This window comes from Vulpes vulpes, unplaced genomic scaffold (genome assembly GCF_048418805.1).
Source record: "Vulpes vulpes isolate BD-2025 unplaced genomic scaffold, VulVul3 u000000809, whole genome shotgun sequence".
Taxonomy (NCBI): Eukaryota; Metazoa; Chordata; class Mammalia; order Carnivora; family Canidae; genus Vulpes; species Vulpes vulpes.
Genome location: NW_027325882.1, coordinates 5,848 through 26,183, shown reverse-complemented (window position 1 = coordinate 26,183; position 20,336 = coordinate 5,848). Strand labels below are relative to the sequence as shown.

The 20,336-nt window shown below is 51.5% G+C and overlaps 2 long non-coding RNA genes and 3 other non-coding genes across 5 annotated transcripts; 3 read left to right on the top strand and 2 right to left on the bottom strand.

Moving 5' to 3' along the window:
- Positions 1–4,938: 4,938 nt before the first annotated feature.
- On the top strand, positions 4,939–5,129 carry LOC140597617 (U2 spliceosomal RNA). Its single transcript, XR_011999439.1, has one exon. It is a non-coding gene; the product is annotated as a U2 spliceosomal RNA (small nuclear RNA).
- A 678-nt stretch (positions 5,130–5,807) lies between these two features.
- LOC140597613 (uncharacterized) lies at positions 5,808–9,421 on the bottom strand. The gene is made up of 2 exons (XR_011999435.1): positions 9,195–9,421; positions 5,808–9,068 (listed from the first exon to the last, which is right to left on the bottom strand). It is a non-coding gene; the product is annotated as an uncharacterized lncRNA (long non-coding RNA).
- A 285-nt stretch (positions 9,422–9,706) lies between these two features.
- On the top strand, positions 9,707–9,897 carry LOC140597616 (U2 spliceosomal RNA). Its single transcript, XR_011999438.1, has one exon. It is a non-coding gene; the product is annotated as a U2 spliceosomal RNA (small nuclear RNA).
- Positions 9,898–15,905: 6,008 nt separating this feature from the next.
- Positions 15,906–16,096, bottom strand: LOC140597615 (U2 spliceosomal RNA). The gene has a single exon (XR_011999437.1). It is a non-coding gene; the product is annotated as a U2 spliceosomal RNA (small nuclear RNA).
- A 288-nt stretch (positions 16,097–16,384) lies between these two features.
- LOC140597612 (uncharacterized) lies at positions 16,385–20,000 on the top strand. Its single transcript, XR_011999434.1, has 2 exons — positions 16,385–16,608; positions 16,735–20,000. It is a non-coding gene; the product is annotated as an uncharacterized lncRNA (long non-coding RNA).
- The last annotated feature ends 336 nt before the right edge of the window (positions 20,001–20,336 follow it).

The following is a 20,336-nucleotide window of genomic DNA, read 5'->3' as shown; positions in this document are numbered from 1 at the left end:
TCCTGTCCCAGCACGGCCGAGGAGCAATCGAATTGGAGTCTCCGGGGTGGGGCCGAGGCTGCTGTACTTCCCAACCTGCCAGATGTTCCTGTTGCACGGTGCGCCTCCAGAAGCACTCCTTGGAGCCCCTGGGAAGATGCCGCCGGTCACCTTGTTCTGAACCCTGAATGCCCTGTGACAGACACGGAAAGCGGTGGATGCGCTCCTGCAAACCCGGGCATGAGTCGCTTTAGATTTATTATTTTTTTTAAATTTATTTATGATAGACATGGGGGGGTGCAGAGACACAGGCAGAGGAGAGGGAGAAGCAGGCTCCATGCCGGGAGCCCGACGCGGGACTCGATCCTGGGACTCCAGGATCGCGCCCTGGGCCAAAGGCAGGTGCGAAAACGCTGAGCCACCCAGGGATCCCCCATGAGTCGCTTTAGGACAACAGTCTCGGACTGGCGTGGTGTTTAGCACACCATAGGCACTCGGCGTACCGAAGAGGAAATAACGGATTCCCTGGTCCTGGCACAGACAGGAGGCCACCCAGTCTAGTGGGGAGACCCTTGGACCCTATAGGGGAATCTGCGGAGACCCAGTGCCAGACGGAGCTTCCGTGCTGCGCTGCTGCTCTGCGGAACTGGAACCGGATGGGCACCGCCCTTCCCAAACCCACCCTCCAAATTTGTTTTAGATGTGGACTGATGACACCACGCGTGACGGGATGAGAAAGTTGACAGCTCACATAATGAGGCTTTCCAGGGAGACCGAGGTGGCTCCCAGGCAGATTCAAAAAGGGCTTGAGAGCAAGGGGTCGGTCCGTGTGTTTATGGTGGTGAGTGGAGGGCCTGGGATAAGGCTTTTTATCAGCTCCATCGACCAGAGGGAGGTCAGGAGGAGAGGAGGGAGTGGCAAGGCTTCAAAGCTGTGGGCAGTCAAACGTCCAGACCAGGTCAGACTCTCCCACAAGCTGCCTTCTCCTCTAGGGAATGGGGATGGGAAGCCCCCTTCCATGGGCACGGTACAGATGACTGGGGACCTTAAGTGATCCTGCCTTCGTGCCTTTCACGGTGAGCAACCAACAGACGTCCATTGGATCAGAGTCTGATGTAATGAGAAGGGGGCGGGGTGGGGGGGCAGGGGAAGGGTTCAGGTTCCCGTGAGAAGCTGAACCTGCTGGCCGAGTTTGGGAGTTTGGGGTACGAATGAGCCTGTGAGGGAAGGGACATGGGGGTGAGGGAGCGATTATGGTAGGCAAGAGCCCACCCGAAGCAAGCGTCCCCCCGGGGCAGTTCTGAGGCCCAGATCACAACTTCCAGGTGGCTGGGGGGGGGGGGTGGTCAGCCTGAGGCAAACTGGCCCCCTCCCCAAGGCCCCCCACTCTTGCCTCAGACTGCAACGTCCCGGGGTTCCTCCCTCCTGTCGACATGTCCTGAAATTCTGACTTGCACTGAAATTCTGACCTGAAGCTCCCCTAAGACGTCGGGCAGGCCTTCGTGACTCAGCTGGCTTTGTGTTCCATCCCACCTTCGCATTTATTGAGTAAGCCTCGTGCGCTCCAGGTCGGGACACAGAGCCACGTGGCTCCAGAGGCCTTGGACCTCAAAGGGGTCGTGGCCAGGTGGGAGCCACAGCCTGGTGTTCCTCTCTCACAGTCCCCTGCACAGGGATCACGGCGTTGTGGCCATTTGGCCACGTGTCTTATCGGGTCTGGTCCTGGGCCGGATGCTCCCAGTTGGGGGCCGGGAGGAGACAGGAACCCTGTCTGGCTTCTCTCTACTCCCAGGACCAAGCCCCGCCCTGGTGGGTGGAGTCGCAAGTGATAAAGGACTGTTGGTTAAGTTGGAACCGGTCGTGATGGCAGAAGGCCCAGAGTCCAGTGGGGTGGGATCCGGACCCCAGCTCAGCCGCTGGCAGATATGTCCTCCTGGGCAGATCCACTTCCCCAGGGTAAAACAAACAAACAAACATGCTTTATCACTGGGCCTCCTGGTCTGAGGGTCCGTCCACTCTGTACTGCCTGTCACTTTCCAAAGGGGCATCCATTCTCTTGAGGATTCTCCGTGCAAGTCACCATGCACCACCACCACCACCATCACCACCCCTCCCCCAACCATGAATCCCTAGTGGGCAGGCATCAGATCACAGTCGCCTTTCAGCCTTTCAGTGTTGGGCTCTGTCTGATTCAGCGTGCCCAGCCATCATCTGTGTGGAACGGATAGGTCAGTCCTGTGGCCTCAAAGAACCAAAGGTGGTTTCTTCAATGTGTTCTGCTTTTTTTTTTTTTTTTTTTTTTTTTAAAGTAAGCTCTTGGCCCAATGTAGGGCTTCAACTCATGACCCTGAGATCAAGAATCTCACGCTCTACCAACAGCCAGACAAGTACCCCTGTTCTGCCCCCCCCCCCGTTTTTTTTTGCTTGTTTGTTTGTTTTTAAGATTTAACTTATTTGAGAGAGAGCGAGAGAGCTTGTGTGCAGGCACATGTTAGCGGGGAGAGGGGCAGAGGGACAGGATCTCAGGCAGACATCCACCGCCCCCACCCCCACCCACCTTCTCCCACTCTGAGCCCAGAACCCAAGGCGGGGCTTGATCTCAGGACCCTGTGATCTTGACCTGAGTCCAAATCAAGGGTCCCACGCCTAACCCACGGAGCCACCCAGGCGCCCCCCTGCTGTGCTACTTTTGAAAAAACATCCAAAGGCAGGGGGTGGGCACCTGGTTGGCTTAGTGGTAGAGCACCGAGAAATTACTTGAAAATCAGATCTTTAAAAAAGAGACCAGGAAAAACAATCCAGGCATGTTACAAAAATGTACGTGTGGTGCACTTTAGGATCGGAGGTGGCCTCTGATACGCTGTACTTCAAGGTAGACACCAAATGGCTGAAGATTTAGGTGCTGAGAAAGAAGTAGAAAAAGACCTAAGGGAAGATGTGGGACATTATTTTATAACCTCATGGTGAAGTCCTTTCTAACTCTGACTCAAGGTGGAAAAACTATTTACTTAAAAAACGGATCGATGGGATGACATGAAAGAGGACTTTTTAAAAGTCTACCTAGGTATTTATTTAGTAATGTCTACGCCCAGCGTGGGGCTCGAACCCAGGCCCCGCCCTTCCCACTGAGCCACCCGGCGCCCCCGAAAGCTACCTTTCAGTGCGTGAACCTTAGGCACCTGGCATCGTCGCCCTACGCAAGGCCCGGAGACGGCTGTGCAACAGAAGAAAATACTCCAGGCTTCGATTACAGACGCGGGGCCAGAGCCCTGAATATGTAAATGACAGATAGAAGCCGAATCAAGCACCGAGCCAGGAAGGGGCCGGAGTCCCCGACCCGAGAGTTCAGAGAGAGAAAATAAGCTTGGCTCTGACCCGCGCACAAGGACGCACGGGAGGAGACGCTCGGCCGGAGGAGGGAGGCGCAAGTCAAGGTTGCGCTAAGGTCTCTCTTCTTCTTCTTCTTCTTCTTCTTCTTCTTCTTCTTCTTCTTCTTCTTCTTCTTCTTCTTCTTCTTCTTCTTCTTCTTCATTTTTAAGATTTATTTATTCATGAGACACACACACACACACAGAGGGAGAGACACAGGCAGAGGGAGAAGCAGGCTCCATGCAGGGAGCCCCACGCGGGACTCGATCCCAGGTCTGCAGGACCACATCCCCGGCCGGGCCGAAGGCAGGCGCCAAACCGCTGAGCCAAACCCATCCGCCAAGACCGGCCCTCACCCTGCTCCTCGCTTGTCCCGCTCCCCCAGAGAACCCAACTTTGACGCCACGCGGGGTCGCCGGCGAGACGGGGGAAGTAGATGCTGCCCGAGAACGTCGGCCCGCGCTCTGGCAGTCACCGTCCCCGGCTCCCCGGAATCCAAGGGACCCTCGCGGCGAGGGTGGCCGGCACCGCGACAAGGGCGCACGCACCGGGAGGGCACAAGGGCGCGCGACAGGCCTCGGCAGATCGCAGTTCGCAGGCGTTTGGGTGCGTGCGTTGGACCGCGCGCGAGGAAACGGGGGTGGTTCTATTCTGTGAACGCGACCCCGGGGACATTCCCCTTCTCGGGACGGAACCGGTGGCGCGGGCTGGGACTCTGGGGTGGAAGACGGCCCGAAGGACGCGGACGCGAGCAGAGAAGAGCCAAGCAGGGGGAGAGGGAGACGGAGAGGGAGAGGGAGGGGAGGCATGGGGTGCTGGCTGAAGAGCCGCTTCGCCGCCGCCGTCGCGACAGATACTGGCTGGGGGTGCGGGAGGCGAGAGCTCCTGGGCTGAACCGCTGTGGAGTGTGCGGTGCGTGCCGGGGAGGGAAAGAGCGGTGACCGAAACCTCTCGAGAGGGCAGCCCCGGTGGCACAGCGGTTTAGCGCCGCCGGCAGCCCGGGGTGTGACCCTGGAGACCCGGGGTCGAGTCCCACGTCGGGCTTCCTGCATGGAGCCTGCTTCTCCCTCTGCCTGTGTCTCTGCCTCTCTCTCGCTCTCTCTGAATGAATGAATAAATAAATTAAAAAGAAAAAAAAGAAACCTCCCGAGAGCCCCGGGAGCCGCGGCCGTGTCAGCCGTCCCTCCGCGGTCCCCGGCAGTCGCCGCGCCTCCTCCGGGGTCTTGGCGCGGGATTTGTCCACGCGGGGAGGTGGGCCGCTAGCTGGGTGGGCTCTGGCTCTCGGCGAGCGGAGGCGGTCCCGGGGGCGGAGCCGGGTCTGGGCGGCCGCACCTCCTCCGCAGCCAGAAGGAGGCGGGGCATGCAGATTAGAAACGGCCGTTCGGCGCGGGTAGGACGGGGCAACCAGGGACATGCGATTTGCCGTTCGTAGTGAAGAGGAGGAAACATCTACCCCAAAGTCTCGCGCTGGGGACGGCCGTGTTGTGGACGACGTGAAGGAAATCAGGCCGGGAGCGAGGGTTAGGCTTGTCACCGTGAGTGTAATAGGGATGGTGGGAACATGGTACCCCGGTGGCCGAAACGGAGGGTATCGCTTCTCGGCCTTTTGGCTAAGATCAAGTGTAGTATCTGTTCTTATCAGTTTAATATCTGATACGTCCTCTATCCGAGGACAATATATTAAATGGATTTTTGGAGCAGGGAGATGGAATAGGAGCTTGCTCCGTCCACTCCGCGCATCGACCTGGTATTGCAGTACCTCCAGGAACGGTGCACCCCCTCACTTACAGTTCTCAAAAGACAGACTGAGCTTCTGGTCGCTTTCTTATAAGGCGGCGCCTCCGCTCGTGTTCGCGGGATCCGCTTTTCATTTTCGTCCCCGCCGCTCTCCTTGCCTCTGCTGTTTTTCGTCGCTTTTACGTGCGGAGAGCGTGCGTCCCTGCGCTTCCTTCAGGTAGGTAGCGCTTCTCTCTCTCCTGCCGCGGGGCTTTGCTCCGCGTTGTTGTCCCTACCGGTAGCCCTACAGCCTGCGCCCCCGCTTCCCTCCTTACAGGCTCCAACGTTCGGCAACCTGGCCGCCTCTCTCCCCAACCCACTCGTATCGTTCCCGGTGATCTCAGCAGCCGCTCTGCCGATCCCTCCCAACACCTGGCCTCTCGGTTCTTCCCTCCCTCTGCCCTTCGGTACCTACCGCTCTTCACCGTCCCTTCGCCCCCACCCCACCCCCCGAACCCCCTATGTCCCAAGAAGAATTTCCCTGCACGTACCCTCGGCTCCCGTGCAGCGTTCTTGGGGCCATCTGGGCCACTGAACGTAGCTGGCAACAAGCACACCACCAGGCTCGGGCTCATCCCGCTCACCTCAGCTCTCGGTGTGCCAGGGAAAACCAGACACCGTCCACATTTGCCACCGGGCATCCATCCAAGGGGCCCTCACACCCAAGAAGTCAAAATAAACCATAGCGGGAAACGGCTTTATTAAAAATCGATTTAAACATAGCAATCTCACATTTTAAATGACTTCATACTTTCCAGGTTCTCAAGGTCTAAATACCTGAATCCGGGGACATCCTCCAAATTCCAGGAACTGCTCATTGGCTGTCATACCCGTCGGTGACCTCCAATGCACCTCCAACAGGTTCTGGCTTGCCACGACTTCTGGTTCTTCTCGCACTTGCATTGTCAAAAACACAGCAGTTGAAAATGTTCGTGACCGTTCGTGGCTTACGGTGTTGTTGAGTTGCAGAAAAATCCATCTCTAGGATATGGTCATTTGCACATATGAGGTCGGAGATCTCCCTCATGTAACTCCTTTCACCATCCTCAGTTAGAAACCAGTCCTGGGAAGCCTGGGTGGCTCAGCAGTTGAGCGTCTGCCTTTGGCTCAGGGCGCAATGCCACCACGGTCCCGGGATCGAGTCCCGCATGGGGCTCCCTGCTCGGAGCCTGCTTCTCCCTCTGCCTACCTCTCTGCCTCTCTCGTGAATGAATGAATGAATGAATGAATGAATGAATGAATATAATCTTAAAAAAACAAACATATACCAGTCCAGTCCTTTGCTTTCATCCTCCGATCCCTCTGACAGTCTCACACTTCGACTCATGGAAATGGGCTCCTCTGTCAGTGTTCTTTTCTTCATCATCCGGGTGAAAAGATGAAGATTTCCGAATTCTCTCTTGCATTCAACAAAAGTAAAATCGGGCCTGCAAGGATGTTGTCTCCTATCTGCTTGTCTACCTTCCGGAAAGAGGAATCGGTGCGTCTTTTACGGCGACAAGGCCAGGAGAAAGCCGAAGGATGGTGGACTTGCTTCGCCACCGCTGCAACACCCCTCTGAGGGGTTCCTTCATTCCTCCATTTCCTGCTCCTTGTAGACTTCTTCGTCCTTGCAGGCAGGCAAAAATATTCCTAGGATGATGAAATAGCAGATCGTGTGGAGATACAGGGAAAATAGGACCGCTGAGACCCTGTGACGGGACTTCAGTTTTGAGAGAGAGAGAGAGAGAGAGAGAGAGAGAGAGAGAGAGAGAAGAGCAGCGGCAGAAGCTGGCCCGCCACTCACAGCTAGGCTGTGGCGGTCTCCGGTTGGACATAAACGGTTTCACGGAGCGGCGGCGACCTTAAAAACAAGAGCCAGTTATTTTACTAACTAAATGAGTCTATTCGGGAATGGCGGAGGAAGCCCGGTTAGGGACATGCAAGCCGTGGTGAACCTCGGGCAGGTCCCAGGAGGCAGAGGGAAGGTCAGCTTCTATTTAGGCTTTAGGAGGAAACTGGGGAGGGAGGCTTGCTTTGAACCAAAGCTCACTGGAAAAGAACAAGAGTGTGAGATTGTGGCGGTTTCTCATTAAGTGCAAGCGGTGGTTCCTGCCTTGTTGCTGTGGCAAGGAGGGCTCTATCCTTCTTCTTTTTTCTTTTTTTTTTTTTTTTTTTGGATTTTATTTATTCACGAGACACACACACACACAGAGGCAGAGACACAGGCAGAGGGGAGAAGCAGGCTCCCTGCGGTGAGCCTGATGTGGGACTGGATCCCGGGACTCCAGGATGGTGACCTGAGCCAAAGGCAGAGGCTCAACCACTGAGCCGCCCCAGGCGCCCTTATCCTTCTTGTTCTTAAAAGGCAGGAGATTGGGATCCCTGGGTGGCGTAGCGGTTTGGCGCCTGCCTTTGGCCCAGGGCGCGATCCTGGAGACCCCGGATCGAATCCCACATCAGGCTCCCGGTGCATGGAGCCTGCTTCTTCCTCCGCCTGTGTCTCTGCCTCTCTCTCTCTCTCTCTCTGTGACTATCATAAAAAATTAAAAAAAAAATAAAAAAATAAAGGCAGGAGATGAACTCCCTACGTGAAAAGGTTCTCCCTCGTCAGAATAAGTTTTAACGATTTCCTGCTAGTTAGTCAGGCTGCAAAGGAGTGGTACGTGCCTGAGGGCTCCCCTTTCAGGGCTTCTTGACTCCATTTTACAGGAGATCCCTTTTATTTATTGTCAACATCAACATCGGACAAGGCCGCTCTGTGACCTTGACGAACTGAATCAAGACAGAAACAAGACCACTCCGTGGTCACGTCAGAACGGAGACAAAACAGAAGAATGTTGCCCGAACAACAAAATGGGACCAAACATCCCCTGTGCTGGCTAGTTGGAGTAACTGCTACTACTTTTTACCAGTTTGCGGCTTTGGCCTCGCTCTAGCTTCCCTTTCTTCTGGGTAAGATTTACTCAACCACCCAAATCACCAAATGACCCCGAGTTTCCGGAAAGCCTCTTGTAGGGTCGCCGAGATCTTTTTTCTTCTCCACTTTGAGGTCCTGGGGGGTGGGGGGGTGGGGGAGGGTGGATGGCTGGGGCTTTGTAAAACCAAAGACAAGAGAAAACACGTTTATTAGTGTGTGTATCTTATATATACATGGGAGAAAATCAGGGGTGAGGAGCTCAATGGGCTGGCTAGGACTTGGGCATGCATAGCCCCTCAAAACAAAAGGAACAGAACACACACACACACACACACACACACACACACACACAACCGCCCCCACCTCACGATACATGTTCAGAGAAGCAACAAGACACTTTGCTATGAGTTTCTAGGGTGTAGGAACAGTGGAAGGCGAGGGCCGGCCAGTAAAGTCTGTTACCGAGAGTCCTCTGGTGCCAGTCTCTGGGCCGATGAGGATCTAGGGTTGTCGGCGACTAACTCCTGTACACATCTACGGGCAGAGTTCTTCCTTCTGTTTCAGCTCAAAACAATCCTCATGCCAGAGTGGCATACTGGGGAGCGGGGTCAGCAAATTCCGCTACCCTTCAACCTCCCATTCGACGGGAAGGCCTCGCTCCCTTAAACTCTCCCGCAAGCCCACGTCCCAGACACACGTTAGGAAGCCACTCCGGACACCCTCGCACCGAGGCGCCGCGCGGTGCCCCGTGGTGCGCGTCCCCTCTCACTTTTGCAGCAAGCGATGATGACCCGATTCATCTCGTTCCGGGTGTGTTCCTGGTGGCCTCTGCCTGAATGGCACTGACGAGTCATTGAGGGTCCACGGAAGGACCCACACGGTAACCGCAATACGGAAAGAGTTTTGTTCTGTTTAAAAAGCAACGTTTTCTCTCTCTCTCTCTCTCTCTCTCTCTCTCTCTCTTTTTTCCCCCGTCGGAAGGCCCGTAGAAGGGACAAGTCATGAAACACAGATATTCACAGACAGAACTGCTCAAAAGAGAAACCTGAAAAAGGAAGGAGAGAAAAGGTTGTTGATCTCCTCTCTTAACTCGTAGGGCAAGACAAGTTGGTAAAAGGGCAGAGAGATGGATGAGATACGCGTCTGCATCTGCGTCGGCGGACGTACCTACCTGACACGGAGGTCAGATGACGTTAGGGGGTGCTCACGGTAGAAATCTTTCAACGTAGCTGCACGTTCGAAAAGATGTTCAAAAGGAAAAGAGGAGAAATGCCGCATGAAGCTGTTTGCACCTGTCTTTCCCGTCCCGGGCTTTCTCCAAGGAAACGAGGCCAGGGGAGCTTTCCGGCTACCGGGCTACCCGGCTACCCGCGCGTTTCCGTTCCAGCGCGGGAGGGCGGGCGCGGAGCACAGGAAACCAGGAAACGGCGTGGGGGAAGGGGCGGGACATGCAAATTAACATGGCTGCTTCTCCCGGGAGCTATGGGAGCAAGACCATAAAAAGCGCAAAGGCCCCAGACAAGTTAAAGATCTGACAAGCTGTGTATGTTTTATGAGTTGTGAGGTGACAGACTGTCAAGTCTGGGGGAAGAGGGTGGGCTTCCGTTTGAGGGTGACTTTTCTCACCGTGACCTTAAAGATGTTGGAGAGGGAGGGTGTGCAGGCGCCGCAGGTTTGTGGGTTATCGCTTCTCGGCCTTTTGGCTAAGATCAAGTGTAGTATCTGTTCTTATCAGTTTAATATCTGATACGTCCTCTATCCGAGGACAATATATTAAATGGATTTTTGGAGCAGGGAGATGGAATAGGAGCTTGCTCCGTCCACTCCGCGCATCGACCTGGTATTGCAGTACCTCCAGGAACGGTGCACCCCCTCGGGGGAAATAATCTTGTCAAAAAGAAGTTCTTGCCCTGCCGGGGACGCGGCCATCGCTGCGTTTGTAACCTGCTTCTTTATTCCTGTGGGGTCTGTGTCTCAAGCCAAGCTGGAGCCTGCGTTTGTGCCGGGCGGTCTCTTTCTCGTTTTCCTTGGGGCGCTCTGACGCTACAGGTCTCGTCTCTCTGCCTTCTGTCTGTTCCCGCTGAGCGTTCCCGGACTTTTGGGAACTCTAATGCAACCAGCCCTACTGCCTCTACAGATCCGGTCGGAGGGAATCGATGTACTGACTCTTCCTATCCATGAACACAATTTCGCTTCCTTTCCTTTTCTTTTTAATTTTAATTTTAATTTTAATTTTAATTTTTTAATTTTTATTTATTTATTTATTTATTATTTATTTATTTATTTATTTATTTATTTTACGATAGTCACAGAGAGGGAGAGAGGCAGAGACATAGGCAGAGGGAGAAGCAGGCTCCATGCACCGGGAGCCCGATGTGGGATTCGATCCTGGGTCTCCAGGATCGCGCCCTGGGCCAAAGGCAGGCGCCAAACCGCTGCGCCACCCAGGGATCCCCCTTTCCTTTCTTTTCCTTTCTTTTTCCTTTCCTTCTCTTTTCCTTTTTTTCTTCTTTGCTTCTCCTTTCCTGTTTGCGGGTGTTCTCCTTTTTTGCTTTCCTTATTTGAGAGAGGGAGCCAAGGAGCCAGACGTGGGCCTCCACCCCGGATCATGACCTGAGCGGAAGGCGGACGCTTAGCTAACTCAGCCACCCAGGCGCCCCGCCCCCTCCCCATTTCCTTAGTTCTGTGGTTAAATTTTGTTTTTGTTTTGTTTTTAAGAATACTTTTTTTTTAATCCTTTTTTTTTTTTTTTTTTAATTTATGATAGTCACACAAAGAGAGGCAGAGACACAGGCAGAGGGAGAAGCAGGCAGAGGGAGAAGCAGGCTCCATGCACCGGGAGCCCGACGTGGGATTCGATCCCGGGTCTCCAGGATCGCGCCCTGGGCCAAAGGCAGGCGCTAAACCGCTGCGCCACCCCAGGGATCCCCGGACTGTGTCTTTCAAAGACATGGCCCATTTTGTAGGGGAGCAAATTGTCCTCTACCTTTTTAGCATCCCAGCGTGAGTCCGTAATTTATGATTGACAAGAGAAAAGCATACACACTTAATCGAGGTTTTCAGAACAGTGCAGCCTTCACCAGGAAATGAGGTCCTGACAGAAAGGTAAACTTTGAGTATGTCTCATGCTCAGTGAAGAGTGGACTGTTGCGTAGAAAGGATAGGTCAAAGAACGTGAGTGAGGGTACTAAACTTGGGAAATGACAGTTCTCTGGTTTGGTTTTGTTTTTGGTTTTTTTTTTTTTTTTTAAGATTTTTTAAAAAACGGGATCCCTGGGTGGCTCAGCGGTTTAGCGCCTGCCTTTGGCCCAGGGCGCGATCCTGGAGACCCGGGATCGAGTCCCACGTCGGGCTCCCGGCATGGAGCCTGCTTCTCTGCCTCTCTCTCTCTCTCTCTCTCTCTCTCTCTCTCTCTCGGTGTGTGTCTCTCATGAATAAATAAATAAAATCTTAAAAAAAGAAAAAGAAAGAAAAAGAAAAAAGGGGGAACCCTTATACACAGTTGATGGGAATCCAAGCTGGTGCAGCCACTCTGGAAAACAGCAGTTCCTCAAAAAGTTGAAAATATAAATAAATAAATAAATAAATAAATAAATAAATAAATAAATAAATAAATAAATAAATAAATAAATAAAAATTTAAAAAAAGTTGAAAATAGAGTTATCCTACAACACAACAGTTGCACTGCTGGATACTTACCACAAAGATACAAACGCAGTGATTCGAAGGGACACCTGCACCCCATAGTTTATAGCAGCAAAGTCCACAATAGCCAAACTATGGAAATAGCCCAGATCTCCATTGACAGATGAATGGATACAGATGTGGTCTATCTATCTATCTATCATCTATCTATCATCTATCATCTGTATGTATGTGCATATTTATACATATATGTATGTATACATATACAATGGACTACTACTCAGCCATCAACAAAATTGAATTCTTGCCATGTGCAACGATGTGGATGGGGCTAGAGGATATTATGCTAAGCAGAATAAGTCAATCAGAGAAAGACAATTATATGACCTCATTCATGTGGAATTTAAGGAACAAACCGGATCATAGGGGAAGAGAGGAAAAAATAAGACGAAATCAGGGAGACAAACTATAAGGGACTTAATCATATGAAACAAAGTTGAAGGTCACTGGAAGGGAGAGGGGTGGGAGAACGGGATAACCGGGAGGTCGACATTAAGGAAGGAATGTGATGTAATGAACTCTGGGTGTTTTTTTTTTTTTTTTTTTTTTTTTTTTTTGATAGTCATCACACGGGGTGGCGGGGGGGGAGACACAGGCAGAGGGAGAAGCAGGCTCCATGCACTGGGAGCCCGACGTGGGACTCGATCCCGGGTCTCCAGGATCGCGCCCCGGGAACTCTGGGTGTTATAAAAGATTGGTGAATCACTGACCTCTACCTCTGAAACTAAAAATACATTATATAAAGGGGCTTTTTGGTCTTAGAGCCAGTCTCCTTCTCGGACTTTCCATAGGGCTAGAATCTCGGTAGGTCCTCCTTTTGGGGAGGTGGGTAAAAACAGTTTTAGCCAAGGAGGGAGATTCTCAGTCATGTCTTGCCAGGCTAGGATGTAGGGCACCTGGTCAGGGTGGCCATCTGGTTTATTTCTGAAGATCACGGCCTTAACCTGTAAGATAATAAGTAGGTGGAAATTTCCTTCTTGGGGCCATCCTGCGTCAAAGGCTGGCCATTCTGACATACAATAAGTCTGAAATTTCTCTTTCCTTATGTCTATGCTCAGATTATGAGCTCTTTCTTTAACGTCAGAGAAATGGGGAGAGCGTAAGAAACAGGAGGGTGGTTTGTGTCTGCCCCATTATGTCCCCAGTCCACACCAAGGCACAAACAGTTATGACAGTTAACAAACGCACAGTAACACAGACAAACGTTCCAGGGCGGACACGGAGACTAAACAGAAAGTAAACTGAAGGGCTGGGAGTCGGCCCTCCTCACAGATGAGGACTTCGTCCTCCTGGCAGGGGCAAGGGATGTCTCCCAAGACCCCTGGTCGACGGCCTGCCAGCGCGTCCACCTAAGCCAATGTTGACCTAATACAGAATGGAATTCCTACAGGTAAAAATACAGTATAGAGCTCTCAGAAAATAACAAAGACACAGGTAGAAAAAGTTGGTACTCACTAGGCGTGGAACCCTCCGGATGGGGTCCTGGGGGTCTCTTGGATCCCTGATGAGCCCCCAAATGTGCCCAAGATTGCGAATCCCAGAAAACCACCAAGGAGCCGACACCGATGCAAGTACATGAGGGTTTATTTTTTTGTTTGTTTACATGAGGGTTTATTAACAAGCTCGACCTTGGGGTAGAGGTGGAGGTCAGTGATTCACCAATCTTTTATAACACCCAGAGTTCCCGGGGCGCGATCCTGGAGACCCGGGATCGAGTCCCACGTCGGGCTCCCAGTGCATGGAGCCTGCTTCTCCCTCTGCCTGTGTCTCCCCCCCGCCACCCCGTGTGATGACTATCAAAAAAAAAAAAAAAAAAAAAAAAAAAAAACACCCAGAGTTCATTACATCACATTCCTTCCTTAATGTCGACCTCCCGGTTATCCCGTTCTCCCACCCCTCTCCCTTCCAGTGACCTTCAACTTTGTTTCATATGATTAAGTCCCTTATAGTTTGTCTCCCTGATTTCGTCTTATTTTTTCCTCTCTTCCCCTATGATCCGGTTTGTTCCTTAAATTCCACATGAATGAGGTCATATAATTGTCTTTCTCTGATTGACTTATTCTGCTTAGCATAATATCCTCTAGCCCCATCCACATCGTTGCACATGGCAAGAATTCAATTTTGTTGATGGCTGAGTAGTAGTCCATTGTATATGTATACATACATATATGTATAAATATGCACATACATACAGATGATAGATGATAGATAGATGATAGATAGATAGATAGACCACATCTGTATCCATTCATCTGTCAATGGAGATCTGGGCTATTTCCATAGTTTGGCTATTGTGGACTTTGCTGCTATAAACTATGGGGTGCAGGTGTCCCTTCGAATCACTGCGTTTGTATCTTTGTGGTAAGTATCCAGCAGTGCAACTGTTGTGTTGTAGGATAACTCTATTTTCAACTTTTTTTAAATTTTTATTTATTTATTTATTTATTTATTTATTTATTTATTTATTTATTTATTTATTTATTTATTTATTTATTTATATTTTCAACTTTTTGAGGAACTGCTGTTTTCCAGAGTGGCTGCACCAGCTTGGATTCCCATCAACTGTGTATAAGGGTTCCCCCTTTTTTCTTTTTCTTTCTTTTTCTTTTTTTAAGATTTTATTTATTTATTCATGAGAGACACACACCGAGAGAGAGAGAGAGAGAGAGAGAGAGAGAGAGAGAGGCAGAGAAGCAGGCTCCATGCCGGGAGCCCGACGTGGGACTCGATCCCGGGTCTCCAGGATCGCGCCCTGGGCCAAAGGCAGGCGCTAAACCGCTGAGCCACCCAGGGATCCCGTTTTTTAAAAAATCTTAAAAAAAAAAAAAAAAACCAAAAACAAAACCAAACCAGAGAACTGTCATTTCCCAAGTTTAGTACCCTCACTCACGTTCTTTGACCTATCCTTTCTACGCAACAGTCCACTCTTCACTGAGCATGAGACATACTCAAAGTTTACCTTTCTGTCAGGACCTCATTTCCTGGTGAAGGCTGCACTGTTCTGAAAACCTCGATTAAGTGTGTATGCTTTTCTCTTGTCAATCATAAATTACGGACTCACGCTGGGATGCTAAAAAGGTAGAGGACAATTTGCTCCCCTACAAAATGGGCCATGTCTTTGAAAGACACAGTCCGGGGATCCCTGGGGTGGCGCAGCGGTTTAGCGCCTGCCTTTGGCCCAGGGCGCGATCCTGGAGACCCGGGATCGAATCCCACGTCGGGCTCCCGGTGCATGGAGCCTGCTTCTCCCTCTGCCTGCTTCTCCCTCTGCCTGTGTCTCTGCCTCTCTTTGTGTGACTATCATAAATTAAAAAAAAAAAAAAAAAGGATTAAAAAAAAAGTATTCTTAAAAACAAAACAAAAACAAAATTTAACCACAGAACTAAGGAAATGGGGAGGGGGCGGGGCGCCTGGGTGGCTGAGTTAGCTAAGCGTCCGCCTTCCGCTCAGGTCATGATCCGGGGTGGAGGCCCACGTCTGGCTCCTTGGCTCCCTCTCTCAAATAAGGAAAGCAAAAAAGGAGAACACCCGCAAACAGGAAAGGAGAAGCAAAGAAGAAAAAAAGGAAAAGAGAAGGAAAGGAAAAAGAAAGGAAAAGAAAGGAAAGGGGGATCCCTGGGTGGCGCAGCGGTTTGGCGCCTGCCTTTGGCCCAGGGCGCGATCCTGGAGACCCAGGATCGAATCCCACATCGGGCTCCCGGTGCATGGAGCCTGCTTCTCCCTCTGCCTATGTCTCTGCCTCTCTCCCTCTCTGTGACTATCGTAAAATAAATAAATAAATAAATAAATAAATAATAAATAAATAAATAAATAAAAATTAAAAAATTAAAATTAAAATTAAAAAGAAAAGGAAAGGAAGCGAAATTGTGTTCATGGATAGGAAGAGTCAGTACATCGATTCCCTCCGACCGGATCTGTAGAGGCAGTAGGGCTGGTTGCATTAGAGTTCCCAAAAGTCCGGGAACGCTCAGCGGGAACAGACAGAAGGCAGAGAGACGAGACCTGTAGCGTCAGAGCGCCCCAAGGAAAACGAGAAAGAGACCGCCCGGCACAAACGCAGGCTCCAGCTTGGCTTGAGACACAGACCCCACAGGAATAAAGAAGCAGGTTACAAACGCAGCGATGGCCGCGTCCCCGGCAGGGCAAGAACTTCTTTTTGACAAGATTATTTCCCCCGAGGGGGTGCACCGTTCCTGGAGGTACTGCAATACCAGGTCGATGCGCGGAGTGGACGGAGCAAGCTCCTATTCCATCTCCCTGCTCCAAAAATCCATTTAATATATTGTCCTCGGATAGAGGACGTATCAGATATTAAACTGATAAGAACAGATACTACACTTGATCTTAGCCAAAAGGCCGAGAAGCGATAACCCACAAACCTGCGGCGCCTGCACACCCTCCCTCTCCAACATCTTTAAGGTCACGGTGAGAAAAGTCACCCTCAAACGGAAGCCCACCCTCTTCCCCCAGACTTGACAGTCTGTCACCTCACAACTCATAAAACATACACAGCTTGTCAGATCTTTAACTTGTCTGGGGCCTTTGCGCTTTTTATGGTCTTGCTCCCATAGCTCCCGGGAGAAGCAGCCATGTTAATTTGCATGTCCCGCCCCTTCCCCCACGCCGTTTCCTGGTTTCCTGTGCTCCGCGCCCGCCCTCCCGCGCTGGAACGGAAACGCGCGGGTAGCCGGGTAGCCCGGTAGCCGGAAAGCTCCCCTGGCCTCGTTTCCTTGGAGAAAGCCCGGGACGGGAAAGACAGGTGCAAACAGCTTCATGCGGCATTTCTCCTCTTTTCCTTTTGAACATCTTTTCGAACGTGCAGCTACGTTGAAAGATTTCTACCGTGAGCACCCCCTAACGTCATCTGACCTCCGTGTCAGGTAGGTACGTCCGCCGACGCAGATGCAGACGCGTATCTCATCCATCTCTCTGCCCTTTTACCAACTTGTCTTGCCCTACGAGTTAAGAGAGGAGATCAACAACCTTTTCTCTCCTTCCTTTTTCAGGTTTCTCTTTTGAGCAGTTCTGTCTGTGAATATCTGTGTTTCATGACTTGTCCCTTCTACGGGCCTTCCGACGGGGGAAAAAAGAGAGAGAGAGAGAGAGAGAGAGAGAGAGAGAGAAAACGTTGCTTTTTAAACAGAACAAAACTCTTTCCGTATTGCGGTTACCGTGTGGGTCCTTCCGTGGACCCTCAATGACTCGTCAGTGCCATTCAGGCAGAGGCCACCAGGAACACACCCGGAACGAGATGAATCGGGTCATCATCGCTTGCTGCAAAAGTGAGAGGGGACGCGCACCACGGGGCACCGCGCGGCGCCTCGGTGCGAGGGTGTCCGGAGTGGCTTCCTAACGTGTGTCTGGGACGTGGGCTTGCGGGAGAGTTTAAGGGAGCGAGGCCTTCCCGTCGAATGGGAGGTTGAAGGGTAGCGGAATTTGCTGACCCCGCTCCCCAGTATGCCACTCTGGCATGAGGATTGTTTTGAGCTGAAACAGAAGGAAGAACTCTGCCCGTAGATGTGTACAGGAGTTAGTCGCCGACAACCCTAGATCCTCATCGGCCCAGAGACTGGCACCAGAGGACTCTCGGTAACAGACTTTACTGGCCGGCCCTCGCCTTCCACTGTTCCTACACCCTAGAAACTCATAGCAAAGTGTCTTGTTGCTTCTCTGAACATGTATCGTGAGGTGGGGGCGGTTGTGTGTGTGTGTGTGTGTGTGTGTGTGTGTGTGTGTTCTGTTCCTTTTGTTTTGAGGGGCTATGCATGCCCAAGTCCTAGCCAGCCCATTGAGCTCCTCACCCCTGATTTTCTCCCATGTATATATAAGATACACACACTAATAAACGTGTTTTCTCTTGTCTTTGGTTTTACAAAGCCCCAGCCATCCACCCTCCCCCACCCCCCCCACCCCCCAGGACCTCAAAGTGGAGAAGAAAAAAGATCTCGGCGACCCTACAAGAGGCTTTCCGGAAACTCGGGGTCATTTGGTGATTTGGGTGGTTGAGTAAATCTTACCCAGAAGAAAGGGAAGCTAGAGCGAGGCCAAAGCCGCAAACTGGTAAAAAGTAGTAGCAGTTACTCCAACTAGCCAGCACAGGGGATGTTTGGTCCCATTTTGTTGTTCGGGCAACATTCTTCTGTTTTGTCTCCGTTCTGACGTGACCACGGAGTGGTCTTGTTTCTGTCTTGATTCAGTTCGTCAAGGTCACAGAGCGGCCTTGTCCGATGTTGATGTTGACAATAAATAAAAGGGATCTCCTGTAAAATGGAGTCAAGAAGCCCTGAAAGGGGAGCCCTCAGGCACGTACCACTCCTTTGCAGCCTGACTAACTAGCAGGAAATCGTTAAAACTTATTCTGACGAGGGAGAACCTTTTCACGTAGGGAGTTCATCTCCTGCCTTTATTTTTTTATTTTTTTTTTAATTTTTTATGATAGTCACAGAGAGAGAGAGAGAGAGAGGCAGAGACACAGGCGGAGGAAGAAGCAGGCTCCATGCACCGGGAGCCTGATGTGGGATTCGATCCGGGGTCTCCAGGATCGCGCCCTGGGCCAAAGGCAGGCGCCAAACCGCTACGCCACCCAGGGATCCCAATCTCCTGCCTTTTAAGAACAAGAAGGATAAGGGCGCCTGGGGCGGCTCAGTGGTTGAGCCTCTGCCTTTGGCTCAGGTCACCATCCTGGAGTCCCGGGATCCAGTCCCACATCAGGCTCACCGCAGGGAGCCTGCTTCTCCCCTCTGCCTGTGTCTCTGCCTCTGTGTGTGTGTGTGTCTCGTGAATAAATAAAATCCAAAAAAAAAAAAAAAAAAAGAAAAAAGAAGAAGGATAGAGCCCTCCTTGCCACAGCAACAAGGCAGGAACCACCGCTTGCACTTAATGAGAAACCGCCACAATCTCACACTCTTGTTCTTTTCCAGTGAGCTTTGGTTCAAAGCAAGCCTCCCTCCCCAGTTTCCTCCTAAAGCCTAAATAGAAGCTGACCTTCCCTCTGCCTCCTGGGACCTGCCCGAGGTTCACCACGGCTTGCATGTCCCTAACCGGGCTTCCTCCGCCATTCCCGAATAGACTCATTTAGTTAGTAAAATAACTGGCTCTTGTTTTTAAGGTCGCCGCCGCTCCGTGAAACCGTTTATGTCCAACCGGAGACCGCCACAGCCTAGCTGTGAGTGGCGGGCCAGCTTCTGCCGCTGCTCTTCTCTCTCTCTCTCTCTCTCTCTCTCTCTCTCTCTCTCTCTCAAAACTGAAGTCCCGTCACAGGGTCTCAGCGGTCCTATTTTCCCTGTATCTCCACACGATCTGCTATTTCATCATCCTAGGAATATTTTTGCCTGCCTGCAAGGACGAAGAAGTCTACAAGGAGCAGGAAATGGAGGAATGAAGGAACCCCTCAGAGGGGTGTTGCAGCGGTGGCGAAGCAAGTCCACCATCCTTCGGCTTTCTCCTGGCCTTGTCGCCGTAAAAGACGCACCGATTCCTCTTTCCGGAAGGTAGACAAGCAGATAGGAGACAACATCCTTGCAGGCCCGATTTTACTTTTGTTGAATGCAAGAGAGAATTCGGAAATCTTCATCTTTTCACCCGGATGATGAAGAAAAGAACACTGACAGAGGAGCCCATTTCCATGAGTCGAAGTGTGAGACTGTCAGAGGGATCGGAGGATGAAAGCAAAGGACTGGACTGGTATATGTTTGTTTTTTTAAGATTATATTCATTCATTCATTCATTCATTCATTCATTCATTCATTCACGAGAGAGGCAGAGAGGTAGGCAGAGGGAGAAGCAGGCTCCGAGCAGGGAGCCCCATGCGGGACTCGATCCCGGGACCGTGGTGGCATTGCGCCCTGAGCCAAAGGCAGACGCTCAACTGCTGAGCCACCCAGGCTTCCCAGGACTGGTTTCTAACTGAGGATGGTGAAAGGAGTTACATGAGGGAGATCTCCGACCTCATATGTGCAAATGACCATATCCTAGAGATGGATTTTTCTGCAACTCAACAACACCGTAAGCCACGAACGGTCACGAACATTTTCAACTGCTGTGTTTTTGACAATGCAAGTGCGAGAAGAACCAGAAGTCGTGGCAAGCCAGAACCTGTTGGAGGTGCATTGGAGGTCACCGACGGGTATGACAGCCAATGAGCAGTTCCTGGAATTTGGAGGATGTCCCCGGATTCAGGTATTTAGACCTTGAGAACCTGGAAAGTATGAAGTCATTTAAAATGTGAGATTGCTATGTTTAAATCGATTTTTAATAAAGCCGTTTCCCGCTATGGTTTATTTTGACTTCTTGGGTGTGAGGGCCCCTTGGATGGATGCCCGGTGGCAAATGTGGACGGTGTCTGGTTTTCCCTGGCACACCGAGAGCTGAGGTGAGCGGGATGAGCCCGAGCCTGGTGGTGTGCTTGTTGCCAGCTACGTTCAGTGGCCCAGATGGCCCCAAGAACGCTGCACGGGAGCCGAGGGTACGTGCAGGGAAATTCTTCTTGGGACATAGGGGGTTCGGGGGGTGGGGTGGGGGCGAAGGGACGGTGAAGAGCGGTAGGTACCGAAGGGCAGAGGGAGGGAAGAACCGAGAGGCCAGGTGTTGGGAGGGATCGGCAGAGCGG